The sequence below is a fragment of the Geotrypetes seraphini genome, chromosome 5 (assembly GCF_902459505.1).
Source record: "Geotrypetes seraphini chromosome 5, aGeoSer1.1, whole genome shotgun sequence".
In the NCBI taxonomy this organism is placed as follows: Eukaryota; Metazoa; Chordata; class Amphibia; order Gymnophiona; family Dermophiidae; genus Geotrypetes; species Geotrypetes seraphini.
Window position 1 is genome coordinate 11905342 of NC_047088.1, and position 19214 is coordinate 11924555.

Below are 19214 nucleotides of genomic sequence, written 5' to 3' on the forward strand. Positions count from 1 at the left end.
AAGAAAGGTTGAGACAGACATGGGGAAGCCACTGCTTGCCCTGGATCAGTGGCATGAATGCTGCTACAATTTGGGGTTTTGCCAGGTACTTGTGACTTGCATTGGCCTCTGTGAAGACAAGATACTGGGCTAGATGGACCAGATGTGACCCAGTAAGGCTATTCTTATGTTCTTATGTTTGCTAGAGAACTTCAATCAGCCGGATGTGGATTGGACTGTTCCATCTGTGGAATGAGAGACAAGTAGGTTGATTATGAAAGCCTTTCAACGTTCTCTTTTTAGCAAAGATGATGGAACCCACAAAGGAAGGGGCAACGCTGGATGTAGTGCTCATAAATGGGAGACCAAACATTTGGGTGGGTGTCCACCTGGTTAGTAATGATAATCATTGCATGATATAGTTTGCTAAAGCAGAGTGCACTCACTTTGGATTTCAAACATGCTAACTTTAGTAAAACAGGGGAGCACCTGAAAAAAAGAGCTGGAGATCGGAAAAGTGGAAAGGCAGGGGTCCAAGTTGAAAGGAGCTATAAAAATGGCAACAGAAGGCTGAAGAAAAAAAAAAAAAAAAAAGGCAAAAAAGAGGCGAGATGCAAGGAAGTCAGAAGAGTGCAAGAAGAAGAACAGATGATAAAGTTCAAAGAAAGAAAAATGTGAAAAGCTCAAGCAAAGGAAAAATAGCTTTTTTTAAGTTGTGTTGGGGAAAGGAGGAGCAGCCCAGTGGTTAGTGCAGTGGACTGTACAGGAGGAAGGTTAGAAATGGAACTCTAAGAGTTAATAATGCTGAAGGAATTTAAGGAAGTTCTGGCAGCTTCACTGGCTGATCTTTTCAATGTGTCTCTATTTACAGGACAGGCAGTCCCTGGGATAAGAAGGAGTTACGTTTTTAAAGCTGCTGTTAAGTCAGATTCTTGCTTCTTACCTCTTCTCCCAACTGACCCTACCAGGGTTCCCTCTAAGGTACGGCATGCACAACCACACACTGTTCTTCGTGTGGCCCTGCATCGTTCCTGTATCTGCTACAGGGGAAGTGTAGGAGTCTGTGCTCAGTAAAATCAAATGAAGCCGCAAACGCATTCTTAAGTATGAGTCGTACTTAAGTCAGGCGTCTATAGCTCAGGGACTGGCTGTACTTGACTCACATAAGAACATAAGAGTTGCCAAACTGGGACAGAGCGAAGGTCCCTCAAGCCCTGTATCATCTTTCCAACAGTGGCCAACCCAGGTCACAACTGCCTGGCAAGATCCCAAGGAGTAGCAACATTCCAGAGCTCATATTCTGATGTCATAATGCCTCATTCCACCAATGCCTAAGAGCTAACCTCATCAGTGAGGTCACAATGGCTTGATTATTCCTATACAGGCAGTCCCTGGGTTAAGAACGAGTTGTGGCTTTAAAGCTGTTCTTAAGTGGGATTTGTATGCAACTCAGAACTTGTAGGTTTTACGGTTCTTGCTGCTTACCTCTGCTGCCAACTGGCCCTAACCAGAGTTCCCTCTAAGGCACAACACGCAAAACCACACACTGTTCTTCATGTGGTCATGCGTCATTCCTGAATCTGCTGCAGGAGAAGTGTAGGAGTCTAGGCCACTGGAAATACTGCGCAGTGAAATCAAATGAAGCCACAACTGCGTTCTTAAGTATGAATCGTTCTTAAGTCAGGTGTTTGTAACTCAGGGACGGCCTGTATTTAAGTACACATAGAGACTCATTTTCAAAGCACAAAGGCTTAAGTAGTTATATATGTTACTATGGAAAAAGGGCAAAACCAAGGAGAACTGGAAAGAACACAGGAAGTATCAAAAAGAATGTCACCTTGTATAAAAGCAAAAAGAGAAAATGAAGAGAGGCTAGCCAGGGAAGCACGAAATTTCAAACCGTTCTTCAGATATGTCAAGGGGAAGCAGCTGGCTAGGGAGGAGGTGGGACCGCTGGATAACGGAGATAGGAAGGGAGTGCTGAAAGAGGAGAAAGAAGTGGGGGAAATAATAATAATAATTTTATTTCTTATATACCGCTATACCCTAAGTTCGAAGCGGTTTACAGTGAAGTCGTGTCTAGAGAGAGTACAGTGTTAACAGAAGGATACAGGATAATACAAAGTGAGCAGATACTGGGTGATTACAATAAGGTACGAAATATTAACACGAAAAAACAGTTACAGTGTGTTTACAATGAGGTACAGGGTACTGGGGTGTTTACAAAAAGGTACAAGATAAGATACAGGAAAGTTCAAGGTGAGCGGGTACTGGGATGATTACAGTAAGGTTCAAGATATTGACAAGAGAACAGTTACAGGATGTTTACAATCAGATACAGGATGTTATACTAAGTTATAGGATGATACAATGAACAGTTACTAGGGATCAGTGCTGTTTACAGCTAGATATATATGATGAGCGTAAGAGAGGTACAGTAAGGCTAAACATGTTCTTTTCATCAGTATTTACAAAAGAGGACACATCCAACATACCGGAACCTGAACAAATCTTCAAAGGAGACCAAGCAGAAAAATTAACATCCATGGAAGTAAGCCTTGAAGACGTACACAAGCAGATAGAAAAATTAAAAACTGACAAATCACCGGGCCAGATGGAATCCATCCTAGGGTACTGAAAGAACTAAAGGAGGAAATAGCGGAACTATCCCTATAATCTATCCCTGAAAACTGGAAGATAGCAAATGTCACGCCCATCTTTAAAAAGGGATCAAGAGGTGACCTGGGGAACTACAGACCGGTAAGTCTGACCTCGGTTCCAGGGAAAATGACGGAAGCACTGATAAAAGATAGCATTGAGGAACATTTAGAGAGGCATAAACTTATGAAAACAAGCCAACATGGCTTCTGCAAGGGAAGATCGTGCCTGACAAACTTACTGCACTTCTTCGAAGGAATTAACAAACGAATGGACAAAGGGGATCCCATAGACATTGTATACATAGACTTCAAAAAAGCCTTTGACAAGGTACCCCATGAATGCCTACTTCGGAAACTGAAGAACCATGGGGTGGAAGGAGATGTACACAGATAGATCAGGAATTGGTTGGCAGGTAGGAAGCTGAGGGTAGGAGTGAAGGGCCACTACTCGGACTGGAGGAAGGTCACGAGTGGTGTTTCGCATGGGTTGGTGCTTGGACCGCTGCTATTCAATGTATTTATAAATGATCTAGAAACAGGGACAAAGTGCGAAATAATAAAATTTGCAGATGACACCAAACTATTTAATGGGGCTAGGACTAAAGAGGACTGCGAAGATTTACAAAGGGACCTGAACAAACTAGGGGAGTGGGCGACGAGATGGCAGATGAAGTTCAATGTAAAGAAATGTAAAGTCTTGCACGTAGGAAACAGAAACCTGAGGTACAGCTACACGATGGGAGGGCAGTTATTGAGTGAGAGTACCCAAGAAAGGGACTTGGGAGTAATAGTGGGCAAGACAATGAAGCCGTAGGCACAGTGCGCAGCAGCCGCTAAGAAAGCGAATAGAATGCTAGGTATAACCAAGAAGGGTATTACAACCTGAACAAAAGAAGTTATCCTGCCGTTGTATCGGGCGATGGTGCACCCGCATATGGAGTACTGGGTCCAATATTGGTCGCCGTACCTAAAGAAGGATATGGCGATACTCGAGAGCATTCAGAAGAGAGCGACAGGTTTGATAAAAGGTATGGAAAAACCTTTCATACGCTGAAAGATTGGAGAAACTGGGGCTCTTTTCCCTGGAGAAGCGGAGACTAAGAGGGGATATGATAGAGACTTACAAGATCATGAAGGGCATGGAGAAAGTGGAGAGGGACAGATTCTTCAAACTTTTGAAAACTACAAGAACGAGACCCCATAGACATCATATACCTTGATTTCCAAAAAGCCTTTGACAAGGTGCCTCACGAACGTCTACTCCGGAAACTGAAGAACCATGGAGTGATCGGAGATGTACATAGATGGATCAGAAACTGGTTGGCGGGTAGGAAACAGAGGGTAGGGGTGAAGGGCCACTACTCGGACTGGATGAGGGTCACGAGTGGTGTTCCGCAGGGCTCAGTGCTCGGGCCGCTGCTATTTAATATATTCATAAATGATCTAGAAACAGGCACAAAGTGTGAGATAATAAAATTTGCGGACGATACAAAACTATTTAGTGGAGCTGGGACTAAAGAGGAATGCGAAGAATTGCAAAGGGACTTGAACAAATTGGGGGAATGGGCGGCGAGATGGCAGATGAAGTTCAACGTTGAGAAATGTAAAGTATTGCATGTTGGAAACAGAAACCCGAGGTACAACTATACGATGAGAGGGATATTATTGAATGAGAGTAACCAAGAAAGGGACTTGGGGGTAATGGTGGACATGACAATGAAGCCGACGGCATAGTGCGCAACAGCCGCTAAGAAAGCAAATAGAATGCTAGGCATAATCAAGAAGGGTATTACAAAAAGGACAAAAGAAGTTATCCTGCCATTGTATCGGGCGATGGTGCGCCCGCATCTGGAATACTGCGTCCAATATTGGTCTCCGTACCTTAGGAAGGATATGGCGTTACTCGAGAGGGTTCAGAGGAGAGCGACACGCTTGATAAAAGGGATGGAAAACCTCTCATACGCTGAGATATTGGAGAAACTGGGTCTCTTTTCCCTGGAGAAGAGGAGACTTAGAGGGGATATGATAGAGACTTATAAGATCATGAAGGGCATAGAGAGAGTAGAGAAGGACAGATTCTTCAAACTTTCGAAAAATAAAAGAACAAGAGGACACTTGGAAAAGTTGAAAGGGGACAGATTTAAAACGAATGCTAGGAAGTTCTTCTTTACCCAACGTGTGGTGGACACCTGGAATGCGCTTCCAGAGGGCGTAATAGGGCAGAGTACAGTACAGGGGTTTAAGAAAGGATTGGACAATTTCCTGCTGGAAAAGGGGATAGAGGGATATAAATAGAGGATTACTGCACAGGTCCTGGACCTGTTGGGCCGCCGCGTGAGCGGACTGCTGGGCATGATGGACCTCAGGTCTGACCCAGCAGAGGCATTGCTTATGTTATTATGAGGCCATTCGGAAAAATTAAGAGGGGACAGATTCAGAACCAATGCTAGGAAGTTCTTCTTCACCTAACGGGTGGTGGACACCTGGAATGCGCTTCCAGAGGGCGTGATAGGACAGGGTACGGTATTAGAGTTCAAGAAGAGTTTGGACAATTTTCTGAAGGAAAAGGGGATAGAAGGGTATAGATAGAGGGTTAAATACAGGTTTCTGGACCTGGTGGGCTGCAGTGTGAGCGGACTGCTGGGCATGATGGACCTCTGGTCTGACCCAGCAGAGGCACTTCTTATGCTTTGAAAAAGAGCACCTTCCAGACAGGTTGTTATCCCAGCCAAAATCACATGCTCCTAGTTGTAGACCCCTTTAGGAGAGGAAGACTGAGCTCCTCCCTGAACTCAACATTTTATATTTCCCTCCAAAAGCTAAGACTTCAGTCCTATTTGGCTACTTTCCTAGAAAAGATAAATCCCTTTGGCACTTTTGGGGAGCAGGAGCCCAGAATGTTCTTCCTGTCTCTTCGCAGCAAGGCATAGTTTGCCCGCCTGGCAATGGTGCCCAAGACGGTGAAATTCACTATCATTGGAGGCTGGCGATAAATGCAGGTCACTCATGGAAGCTCCTAGGACAGAAGCTGTCTAGGTCTATTGAAGCCTGGCCTCTTTGGGGGTAGTTTATAAAGTATTTTCTGCTTGTAAAGACTGTTTTGCTTGGCCAGAGAGACGTGTCAAAAGTAGGTGGGTTGAAAAGATCCTGCTTTTTACATAAATGCATCGGGGGTGTTCCTAAGGGCACAGTTTGGGCAGAGCTGTTTTACGAGAGTATATCAAGTACTTACACATATTTCAATTATTTATTTTCCGCTTAATCGCCTAAACAGCTTACAACAAAAACATACACAACCATAAGATAACCAAAAAACCATAAACAGACCCAATGGAATTATCAAGCGCAAGTCATCTCTTAATCTGATTTTTTAACCTTCTTATTTCACATTCATCTAAATGCCACAGTTCAACATTTCACCCAACATAAAATTGTCCCCCCTTTTACAAAACCACGATAGCTGCTTTTAGCGCAGGCTAGCGTGCTAAATCCTCTGTGCTGCTCCCCACACCCATAGGAACTCTGAGTGTCAGGAGCAGTGCAGAGCATTCAGCGCGCCGGCCTGCACTAAATACTACTATCAGAGTTTGGTAAAGGGGGGGGGGGGTTAAGCAATTTCCTAAATTGCATCACATTTTTACACAATCGTATTGTTCCTGGAATCTCGTTCGAAAGTACCGGCCCAGCCTATAGAAAAAGTAGATTCTACAGTCTTTATATCCTCCCTCATCTCTTTTTCGTACATTTAACGTCATACAGTTCTCAGATCTCAGTGATCTACTTGGCCTACATAGGGTCAAACACAACTTTGGAATACCCTACCAGCTTCCGTAAGGGAGGAGAGCAACCTTGACCATTTCAAGGGCCTACTGAAGAGTCATCTATTCAAAGAAGCCTTCAACATATGATCTAATCATTCATATCATTCTTCAAATTCCCCCCACGTTCCCTTTCCTTTGTTCCTTATTTCGTTCTCTTTCCTATACAACCTGTGGTTCTAACCCTTTTTGTTTCATGTTTGTCTGTCAAATATTGTCGTCTGTTTGTATGCCATTTATTTGATGGTGTTTCTCTGTTAATGGCATTGTTTTTATCTTATTATAATTTTGTTTTTGTTGTCCCTATATATTTTAACTTGTATTTCACTTAGAAATTGGATAAGAAAATATATTTAAATTAATATGGGGCTCATTAGCATCTTATGTAACCTCATTATAATTGTATGTTGATTGCGAGTCAGTTTGTTCTTTACTTTGGTACATATCCAGGCAGGGGGGAGGGGATTCTTTGTGTTATAAATTGATTTTTGAATATTCATACCTTGGAGGGTCTTGATTTTATTCAAAGACTAGTGTTTAAGTCTGTTACATTAACGGGTGCTAGAATAGATGTCTGTTTTCTTGTTTTTTTCTTTGTCTCTCTCTCTCCTTGGATGCTGTCTGTCTGTCTGCCATTCTTTATGTCTGTGTCTCTCCCTGGCCCACTGTCTGTTTGTCTTTCTGTCTGTCATTCTTTCTTTCTCTCTCTCTCCTTGGCTGCTGTTTGTCTGTTTTGTTTTTTTCTTTCTGTCTCTCTCTCTCTCCTTGGACGCTGACTGTCTATCTGTCTCTCAGGCCCTCTGTCTGTCATTCTTTCTCTCTCTCTCTCCTTGGCTACTGTCTGTCTGTATTTCTCTCTATCATTCTTTCTCTCTCTCTCTATCTGTGTTTTTTTTTTTTTCCTTTTTCTCTCTCTCCTTGGACGCTGGCTGACTGTATGTCTTTTTTTTCTTTGTCTCTCTCCCCTTGGCTGCTGTCTGTCTGTCTTTCTTTCTGTCTGTCTCTCTCTCTCTCCCTATCTGCCTGACTGACTATCCCCTTCTGTATTTCCCCCCCAGAGCAAAACTGTCTGCCCCCCAGCACCCCCCTCCCCCTTCAGCAGCCCCCTTTCCCTCTCTCTATCTCTCCATGGCCTCCTTCTGACTCCCCCCCCCCCCCAGAATACCTTTTCTGTCAGTCTGTCAATGTCCCGTCTGTTTGGCTCCCTGTCCTTCTGTGTCTTTCACTGCCACCTTTTCTGTCAGTCCCGTCTGTTTGGCCCCTGTCCGTGTGTGTGTGGAGATGTCAGGGGGAGGTCAGGGGAATATTAGGGATCTTACGGGGATTGCGCACCTTCTCCCACCTACCTTTTTTTTTTTTAATCAAACGGCAACCCCATATCCATATCTGGGCTGCTGAAGTCTGTACAATCTGCAAAGGTTTCATTCGGGCAGCAGGTAACCCTAGATAAATCCCATTACATATCTATAGAACACCTACAGATTTATGCATGAGAATCTCCACCGTGCCAGGGTGGGTTCTGGGCACCTACTGTGCCTTTGTAAAGTAAGTACGAGACATCAGCTTTTCCCAATCTTGATACAGGTGCTGTCTTATAAAAATTATCCCCCCCCCCCCCCCATGCACACACATATTTTGGAAGCACATAAAAACTGTCATATCAAAGTTACACATCCATCCAATCTGTTTACATAAAATGGTTTAGCAAATTTCCCCAGTATCTGAAAAGAAAATGATTTACTGAAATCCTGAATATCCTAGAATCCTTCTGCAACCGTGTCTCTTCGGAGATAGAGCAGCAACATTCTAGAGCTCAGACTGTGATGTCATAATGCTTCATTCCACCAATGCCTAAACTCTGTCCTCATCTGCACAAGCCTCAAACACTTTCAAATCCTAAGTAGCAACATTCTAGAGCTCCGATTGTGATGTCATAATGCCTCATTCCACCAATGCCTAAGCTCCGTCCTCATCTGCACAAGCCTCAAACCCTTTAAAATCATAAGTCACAACATTCTAGAGCTCAGATTGTGATGTCATAATGCCTCATTCCACCAATGCCTAAGCTCCGTTCTCATCTGCACAAGCCTCAAACACTTTAAAATCATAAGTGTTTGAGGTTTCTGCGGTCGAGGCTGAGCTTACAGGAATGAGGCACGGATGGGGACAGCGACAAAACTTGTGGGGACGGAGAAAAGTTGTCCCCTGTCTTTCTTTATCTCAGAGAACATAAACTCATGTTTGAACCAATCTGACTCACTTGCCCTGTCTATGACAATCAAGATAATCCTGCAACTCAGATTCCAGTAAGAGAACACAACAGAGGCCAAAGCTAGAGGTCCCTTCCTCTTCAACTCTTGCCTCATCAAGCTTCTCACTGACACCAGTTCAGTCCTTGAACTATGATAAGAAAGAGCAGCCCTGGCTTGGTATCTAGAACAGATGTGTCAGATTCTCTGGTAAAATGCAAATTATTCTCTCACAGCTAAGGCATCTCGCATGGAAATGTGCTAACAGATGTTGCATGACTCGTATTCCGGGAGAGTTGCCATGCTCACACTACCCTTCTCCTCAAGTCACTTCATTGTCTGTTTCCAAATACAGTTCAAACTCCTCTTACTGACTTACACTCTGTGGCCCCCTCAATATCTCCATTCATCGGGTAAGTCCCTCTTATCTGTACCCTTCCCCTTCCACTACCAACTCCAGACTCCGTCCCTTCTTTCTTGCCGCCTCGTATGCCTGGAACAGGCTGCCAGAATCAATACATCATGCTCCGTCTCTAGCGGTCTTCAAATCCAAGCTAAACTGTCGGACACCCATACCCATTGTATCATTCCTTCTACCAGAATCTCCCCAACCTCGAGATGTCCTATCTGTCCAGATTAGAGTGTAAGCTCTCCTGAGCAGGGACTGTCTATTAAATGTTAAATGTACAGCATGGCATGTGCTTCTCCGTGGTAGAAATCATAAATAGTTTTAGTAGTATTTGCTGGACTGTTATTTGCAAAGGATATTGATGCAGAATAAAACTCCAAATTGTGAAAGAAGGAGCCCGAGAGCTTGTCTCGACGGGCGTATGGTAACACGGGGCTGGGAGGTCTCGTATTGCCCGCGAGGCAAGTTTGGGGGGGGGGGGGGAGAGGACCGTTAGTTAGGGAAACTTATTGGAAGGAATAGGGGAGGGGTTCCCGCCTAAAGACAGGGCTAGGATAGGGTGAAGTCGAGGTAGAGGGGCGGGCAGAGGGAATGGATAAATCGGGACCCTGGAGGACTCTGTTGTTTCAGGTCCTCCAGGGCGGTTTTTCTCCCTCCCACCCTCCCTCGGTGGTGGCCTTGGTGGCTCGGGGAGGCAGGTCTCCCGAGCTACTGGGTGCTGGGGCTCATCCGGCGATGAGCGGGGAGCCGTGCCTTGGGGTCAGGTGACCCGTGTTAAAGGGACATGAGGTCATGCCACCCCTCAGACGCTTGCTGTTTGTGGCGGGGTCGGGGGCAAAGGTTAATGTTTACATGGGGGTAGCTCGGGAGGAGCTTGCTGATGTTGTTTGTCAATTGAGGGTCAATATATTTATGAGGTTAAGTTATTCATGTTAATTTATTGTTATGGTGGATTAAATAAAGAGCTGCGGCTATATACCATAATAAAGTGTGTTGGTTTTTATTTAGGGGTGGGTTATGGAACAAAAGGGGTGTTGATGGATAGCAACAGAGACTATCCAGATCCCGCTGTTACTCTTGAAGCCTAATATTGAAACTATGTAGATATTCAGTGACTCTTACAGACTTGGTAACATCCAAAGGGTGCAGTGTGTGGACAAAGGAAGTGCAGAGCTGGAATTTATCTAGGGAGTGAGGTTATTCACTCACTGGATAGCGATCTCGGTATCACTGCGAACCAGAGAATGCTGGTACTCACTCCTCTATAGACAGTCAGTGCTGGGCACAGTCCAGACCCCAGTCCTGAACATCAAAACCTGCTTATCCCTTTCTTCATTTGTCTTTGTTACAGCTGGAGAAGCGGAAGTCTTACAATGCCAGAAAAGGGTTTCCTGATGCCGAAAGAGAGGGGGATGCATGACTGTATCTGAAACCAGCCGTCCATGTGTCAGCTCAGTGTCTAAGAAGCCACCTGCTGAGCATTGCCCTGTAAGAAGCTCACAGCTTGATTCCTGGGTTGGGATTTTTGGTAAGGCAACATTCAAAGTCCAGAGAGAAGAGCTTTAGGAATCTTGAGCAAGCCTCTCTAAAGGGAGAGAGTAAGAAGAGGGAATGTTATCAGGAGGGAGTGGTTAAAAAGGAGAGAATATGTGTATGAAGGGGGGAAAGTCTCTAGGGGAGAAGGAGGAAGAGCATTTGGAAGGAGAATTCAAGCAGGGATGAAGGATGATAGAGTCTCTAAGGGGAAGAGTGCTTCCAAAGGGGGAAGTGTCTGCAGGGAAGGAGTGCAAAGAGGAAGAAGTGGATGGAGGGGTTGAGAAGAGAGTGGAGGAAGGGAGATGAGAAGAGGAGAAAAGTATCTGGAAGGAGGGTAGAGATACGGTATGGAAAAGGGTCTCCCGATGCAGGAAGGAGGGTGGAGATATGCTATGAAGGATCTGGAAAGGCTGCAAAGGGGTTAAGTGGGAATTTAAAGGGATAAAGAACTGGAAGGGAGGATGAGAGATTGTGGGTAGAAGTAAGAAGAAAGGGGTTGGATGCCAGTCTCGACAAAAAGGAATCGAGACTAATGAGGGACGAAGAGAGAAAGGTAAATGATGACTTTGGGGTGCTGAAAAGTTCTCAACTAAGAAGGGCATAACATGGAGCCACGAAACTTAGAAGTTATTCCACATATTCACCCCTAAGTTCAACACATTTGGCACATTGTGTCTGAAGTTTCTGTAACTCTTCTAGAATATACTCTGATGTCTGGTCACTAAAATACTGCTCTGCTGCTGCAATCACCTCTAAATCACTTGAAAATTGTCACCCTTTTCAAAGTCTTTTTGGAACCAGAAAAGAGTCAGATGGAGTAAGATCTGGTGAGTAGGGTGAACGGTCTATGCACTGAAACCCCAACTGTATCAAAACATCCATCGTTTTGCCAGTCTTGTGAGCAGGTAAAAAAAGGCTTCCCTCGCTTTTTTTCCCAATGCCTTCTTTAATTGGCACAGCAAGTCCCCGGGTTACGAACGTCCAACTTACATCCAACTCGTACTTATGAACTGGGGGTCCTTCCTCTCCCTTCATGTGCCAACGCACCCTCTCTTCCTCCCTTCCTCCTCCTTTCCGTGTCCCAATGCCCCCTTTGTCGTCCTTTCGTCCATTCTGCATCCTAAATTTGTGCCTCCCTCCCGTGAGCATTTACCTCCGCTGGCTGGCTGCCTCCTTCACAGCCACACTTCTCTTTGCAAAGCTGCGAGCAGCAGCTCCTGCATGTGGCCCGTGGCTGACCCAGAAGCCTTCACAGGTGGAACTGGGTGGGGCCGGAAGCAGAAGTGGGCATGGCCATGTGTCCGGGGTTTTGTGGCCTGAAATATGGTGACCCTAGGTGTAAGCCATGAGTTGTAGAAAAGGACAAAATGCTCTTGATTTACAAAGAGAGACACCAATCTTTTTATTATTGGAGATGTCAAGCAATACAAATTATGCCTCTGCAGACAACGAAAGAGAATGCACAGTAATGACTCTCCTCAAAACCTATCCGGTTGGCTTCTAAGCAATTGCAATCAAGCAAATCATAGATTGGACAAGGAAGCCCTGAATATGTCTACCCTAGAAGAAAGGAGGGACAGGGGAGATATGATTCAAACGTTCAAATACTTGAAGGGTATTAACGTAGAACAAATTCTTTTCCAGAGAAAGGAAAATGGTAAAACCAGATGACATAATTTGAGGTTGAGGGATGGTTAGGAAATTCTACTTTACGGAGAGGGCGGTGGATGCCTGGAATGCGCTCCCAAAAGAGGTGGTGGAGAGGAAAACGGTGACGGAGTTCAAAAAAGTGTGGGAAGAACACAGAGGATCTAGAATCAGAAAATACAGTAATAGTAAATATTGAAGAACTAAAGCCAGTACTGGGCAGACTTGTACGGTCTGTGTCTGTCTATGGCCGTTTGGTGGGGGATGGGCTGGGGAGGGCTTCAATGGCTGGGAGGGTGTAGATGGGCTGGAGTAAGTCTTAACAGAGATTTCGGCATTTGGAACCCAAGCACAGTACCGGGTAAAGCTTTGGATTCTTGTCCAGAAATAGCTAAGAAGAAAAAATTTTAAAAAAAATTTAAATTGAATCAGGTTGGGCAGACTGGATGGACCATTCGGGTCTTTATCTGCCATCATCTACTATGTTACTATGTAATCCTCAGGCCAGACCAAGCCAGTCAGGTTTTCAGGATGTTTACAATGAATATTTAAGGGAGATTTACATACGTGGGAGGCATGCAAATTCATGTCATACATATGCATTATGGATACCTTGACACTTGACCTGGTATGGTGTGTTCCGAGGACTGGACTGAGAACCCCTGGGTTAGACAAAAATGCTAGCCTAGTAGGGTAGGGGTAGGGTGAGTGCGTAGGTTTGGGGGTGGAAGTGTTTTGATTGATAAGATGACAAGACATTGAAGTGTACAGTTCCATGCAGTGACATATGAAACATGGCCTCTGACACATTGTGACAAGCAAACAGCATCAAAACCCTCATTAAACATATCAATTAATCCCATCTCTTTTTTTTTTTTTTTTAGGCAAGCCCAAGTTCGGTCCTCGAGATCCTGACCTGGCAGGTCAGGTTTTCAGGATATCCACAATGAATATGCATGAGAGAGAGATTTGCATACCAAGAAGGCAGTGCAGGCAAATTTCTCTCATGCACAGGGGTCCCCAAAGTCCCTCCTTGAGGGCCGAATCCAGTCGGGTTTTCAGGATTTGCATGAGATCTATGTGCATGTACTGCTTTCAATGCATATTCATTGGGGAAATCCTGAAAACCTGACTGGATTCAGCCCTCAAGGAGGGGCTTTGGGGACCCCTGCTCATGCAAATTCATTGGGGAAATCCTGAAAACCTGACTGGATTCAGCCCTCAAGGAGGGGCTTTGGGGACCCCTGCTCATGCAAATTCATTGTGGATATCCTGAAAACCTGGCTCTAAATCATTCAGGATTACCCAGGGAATTGCAGAGCTATTTAAATGTCTCCAAAAAGTAAGCATGTTTCTATTACAGAGAAACTTGAGGACTCTAGGGCTAGGCTCTTCCAGACAGATCCTTTGATCCAGGCCGCCTCCGTGTGCTGCCTGTTTGCATTACAACAGTCACAGGCTTCAGCTTCTCAGAGCTAGAACCAGTAACTGGCAAACCTTAGCGTCTTTCTCCCATTTCTCTGTTTAAGGCAATCCTTTCCATAAAAGCAGATAATTCAACCACTTCCAGGTCACAAAGCAGATTCTGCAGGGCCTGGGCAGCTCACCAGAGAATGAGACCAGAACTGCTCTAATCAGGAAATAACATTTCCCTGGGATTCAGCAACCAACGGCTGCAAATTAGACAATTCTATTTAATTAATACAGCAAAATATTTTCCTTTGGTTTTCCCATATTATTTGGTAAAAAGCACGCAGACTTTCTCCGAGGAATATGCACTATTCACAAGTGTGCTCTACATTGCCCCGAACCAAAATATATAAAGCAAAAGTTTCTGCAAATGGCACTATTTTGGCTGCACCTCTCCTGAAGACTATTGCACAGAATTCAGTTTGACTGCAGCCACCTGGGTTGAATTGTGACATTCACTGTTCATAGCGAGTGAGACAATTATTTGGCTCCATATTCACATATCAAATATTATAGGTGCTTGCGGCTGCCCTTTTGATACAGCGATTTACTGAGAGGTTCTGGCCTTCACGCCAATTTAAAGTCTCATATAAACACACTAAACCAAAAGGGGTCAATTAGGTCCCAATAGCAGGGACCTTCATATACAAGAGCTCAAGGTCCTGATTACTTTATTAGCCTATCAAAGAGTTGAGTCTAACGATTTTAGAAAATTGTTAGACTCAATTCTTTGATAGGCTGGTATCTTAATGCATTCTGCTCCATTTTTTCCAATCAAGTTCCTTAGATTCAACTTGATGTATTTGATCTGTCCTATGTATTACTTCTTTCCCTGCTATGCCGGTATTTTCTGCATTATATTGTAAATGCTTTCTGTTTTTATCTGTTTTTAAGTCCATTATTCTAATTTGTATTTTATCTGTATCCCGTGTATTAGCTCCCCTTGTTGTGAACCGCCTAGAACTTTTTCAATATGGCGGTATATAAGAATAAAATTATTATTATTCTTTGAGATTCTGTATGGAATGTTGCTATTCTTGGGGGTTCTAGAATCTTGTTACTCTCCGGGATTCCGGAATCTTACTATTCTTTTTAGATTCTGTATGGAATGTTGCTACTCTTTGGGATTCTGGAATCTTGATAGGCTGGTATCTTAATGCATTCTGCTCCATTTTTTCAATCAAGTTCCTTATATTCCAAGTTTCCAAGTTTATTATAAAATTTGATTAATCGCTTATTCCAAATTCTAAGCGATGTACAATTAAAAATTCAACTTGATGTATTTGATCTGTTCTGTTTACTTCTTTCCCTGCCATGACGGTATTTTCTGCATTATATTGTAAATGTTTTCCATCTTTATCTGTTTTTAAGTCCATTATTCTAATTTGCATTTTATCTGTATCCCATGTATTAGCTCACCTTGTTGTGAACCGCCTAGAACTTTTTCGGTATGGCGGTATAGAAGAATAAAATTTTTATTATTAGAACTATCAAGAGAGAACATGCACATATACTTGATTATTTCTTCTCCATAGACGTTTGAAGAGTGGGGATTTTTTTGCTGGGGTTCCGGGTATAATGGGGAGGGGGAGCAACAGCAGCTGCAGTTAAGTCATAAGACTGCTTTGAGAAGAAAAAAAAAAAAAAGCCCTGCAAATCCTGCCCACCAGCTATTATTCATCAAATGCAGAATCACTCCAAAATGATGAATGATAGTTCATAAAGGTAATATCAACTTCTAATGAAAAAGTGCTCAGAGACATGGAGGTGAAAACAAGGGGAGAACCCCTAAACTATCACCTCACCACCAAATCATCACATATTCAATATATTGTTAGTTGATATTTCAAAACTCTTCATTTAACTGTGTACCTACAGGTTGAAACTTTTTCATGTGATAATAGTTCAATAATTCTTAAAAAAAAAAAAAGAACATAAAAACATAAGCAGTGCCTCTGCTGGGTCAGACGAGAGGTCCATCACGCCCAGCAGTCTGCTCACGCGGCGGCCCATCAGGTCCAGGACCTGCATAGTAATCCTCTATCTATACCCTTCTATCCCTTTTTCCTTCAGGAAATTATCTAATCCCTTCTTGAACCCCAAAATCGTACTCTGGTCCTATCACACCCTCCGGAAGCGCATTCCAGGTGTCCACCACCCGTTGAGTGAAGAAGAACCTCCTAGCATTCTGTCCCCTCTTAATTTTTCCGAATGCCCTCTCATTCTTGTAGTTTTTGAAAGTTTGAAGAATCTGTCCCTCTCCACTTTCTCTATGCCCTTCATGATTTTGTAAGTCTCTATCATGTCCCCTCTAAGTCTCCGCTTTTCCAGGGAAAAGAGCCCCAGTTTCTCCAGTCTTTCAGCGTATGAAAGGTTTTCCATACCTTTTATCAATCATGTTGCTCTTTTCTGAACCCTCTCGAGTATCGCCATATCCTTCTTAAGGTACAGCGACCAATATTGGACGCAGTATTCCAGATGCGGGTGCACCATCACCCGATACATCAGCAGGATAACTTCTTTCGTTCTAGTTGTAATACCTTTCTTGATAGTACCCAGCATTCTATTCGCCTTCTTAGAGGCCGCTGCGCACTGTGTCGACAGCTTCATTGTGTTGTCCACTACTACCCCCAAGTCCTTTTCTAGGCTACTTTCACCCATTACCAGCCCTCCCATCGTATAGCTGTACTTCGGGTTTCCATTTCCTACATGCAAGACTTTACATTTCTCTACATTAAACTTCATCTACCATCTCGTCGCCCACTCTTCTAGTTTGTTCAGGTCCCTTTGTAAATCTTCATAGTCCTCTTTAGTCCCAACTCCACTAAATAATTTTGCGAATTTTAATACTTCGCACTTCGTCCCTATTTCTAGATCATTTATATAAATACATTGAACAGCAGTGGTCCGAGTATCGACCCCTGCGGAACACCACTTGTGACCCTCCTCCAGTCTGAGTAGTGGCCCTTCACTCCCACCCTTTGCTTTCAATCACTCACTATATAGTAACCATTGAATGTGTGGTTCCCCTATTTATTAATTTGATTGCACCAGGTATTATTGGCATAAACTAAAACCTTATGTTAAAATAGGACCTTCCCAGGTGTTTCTGAAGATACTGGGGCAAGATTCTCAAAAGTTTAACGCCGTTGCTAAACTGTTTTCTGGCAGTTTACCTGTACACAGTTTAGCGGCGGTTTATCAAAAGGGATTCTCTCCGTCTTTAGCAAGGTTTCTATCAGTCTCCGACACTGACAAGGGCTCTTCAACATTGAAATGAGTCCTCTGGTGGATTCTTTAAAAAAATGCCATTTCCAAAAAAGCGGCGTTAGCTTTTGGAGACAAAAAAAAGGCAACTAGTCCAGGGATGCCGGTCAGTGTCAGAGACTGCTAGAAAGCCCTGTGTTGTGATGCAGCAGGAGAGATGCCCATTCTCTCCGCTGCATCACAACCCCCTCCCCTGCAGTGGTGGCAGCAAACACAACCCCCCTCCCCTGCAGCAGGAAAAATCCCCTCTCTCATGCTGCCCTAAAATCCCCGCTGTGATCAGCCCTTGCAGGAGATGCCCACTCTCTCCTGCTGCACTAAAATCCCCTATGCAAGCACCACACCCTACCCCCTGAAGGAGAGATGCCCACTCTCCTGCTGCACTAAAAATCCCAATGCAACCAGCCCGCTGCGACTGGACTGGCCCCCTTGCAGCAGGATGCCCACTCTCTCCTGCTGCACTAAAAAATCCCAATGCAACCTGACTGCCCCCCCCCCCCCCCGGAGGAGATATGCCCTCCTCTCCCTCTCCTCCTTACCTCAAACATAGATGAGCCCAAGTGATCCCTCCTACCAGCTGCTGAATCGTCTAAAATGGGCCTTCTTCTCCCCAGTGCATCTTGGGATGCAACGGGGAGGGGCCTTAAACAACTTGGGCCAATCAGAGCCTCAGCGATGGGCACATGTAAATTTAGCGAATCTTCGCTTCGGTCCGCCGACCTAATTTGCATGCATGATTTTTTTAAAGAATGTCTCCGTTTTTTTAGATTTGGTATCAAAACGGCTGCGTTAGCAGACCATCACCTTTTAATGTGGGTTTTTGAGAATGCTGGCCTCGATTGGCAGGTGACGGTGTTGACATTTAAGTTCTTCGTTGGACCCTACTTATTATCAGCCATTTTGAACATACGGCTTGGGGAGCGGCAGAGCAATAGTAAGTGATCATGAATTAATTGCGGAGTTTGTACCAGTAGCTGGAAGCAGCTTATCGTTATACCACAGCCATGCTTATGTCTTCATAGAATTGAGCCTGCACTTAATGATTGAAACAGACGTTTTCCCCTGAAGAAGCCGTATGTGAATTGGAGGTACTCCATAGAGATTTTCAAGTTAAGTGCAGACATTGATTAGTTTTGAATGGTTTTTGACCTAGGATTAGTTTGAGATTGGGTTTTGCAGTACTGCAGAATATGACCTTCATCGGCAGTGTCTGCCCCACTCACTGAGGTCAGTGAAAAATAATTTTAAGAATTGTTAAATCTTGTCTGGCCCCTGCATTGAGAGTGTGCATATTGGACTATAGATTTTTTGTTGTGGACCTTAATTCCCCTATTGGATATATATCTAGCAGCTGTTTCTGAAGGAACATCTCAATTTGTTGAACATCTCATTCCTAGGCAACCTGAAGCCAGTATGTTAGCCATAGTGGCCCATAGGACTCGCACCTTTGCATTTTAATCATTGCGAGGGACATGCTGGTTTGTGGGAGTCTATTCAGATTCTTTACCTTTGGCAGATAATGTTGATTGATTTTATAAAAATAAAACTAATCTCGAATGCAGCAGAAACTATGGTCAGCTGTCAATTCCACCCAGTAGAACCTCTTCAGCAGGAGACAAGGGATTGTTGGGTTATTTCTCTGGATTCTTTGCTTGGTCTTAAGGCTCAGATATATCTTATTTAAGTGATGCTTGGTGCATAAGTTAATAGGAATGCTGTGGTTGTTCCCCAGCTGGATTACGAATGGACTGTGTGTGTGATCTCTCAAGAGACATTCGCAGGCTTGAGGAAATTCTCCACTTAAACACACTCCTTTGCATTCCAGTTTAGCAACGGGTTCAGTGTAAACCATGACCTTGGTTATTGTGAACAAAATGGTGAGGCGGTATAGTCACCAATGGTTGTGAATGCTGTCTCTTCCGTCCTGTCAGCTGTTAAGAGATGGGAAGGCCAGGTCAAAGGCATTTTTTGTGGTTGCCACTGGCCTCTGAAATAGCCTTCCCACTTTGCTTTCAAAGCAAAAGCGGTCATTTCCCAAAAGTGCTCAATGGATGGCTCTTTCCATAGGGGCCGCTTTTAGGTGTTAATGTACAGACTGCTCGGTTAAGTGGAAATAATCTTATATGGTTTTTATTTTTTTTTATAGGACCCTTTTACGAATCAGAATTAAACTCAACAT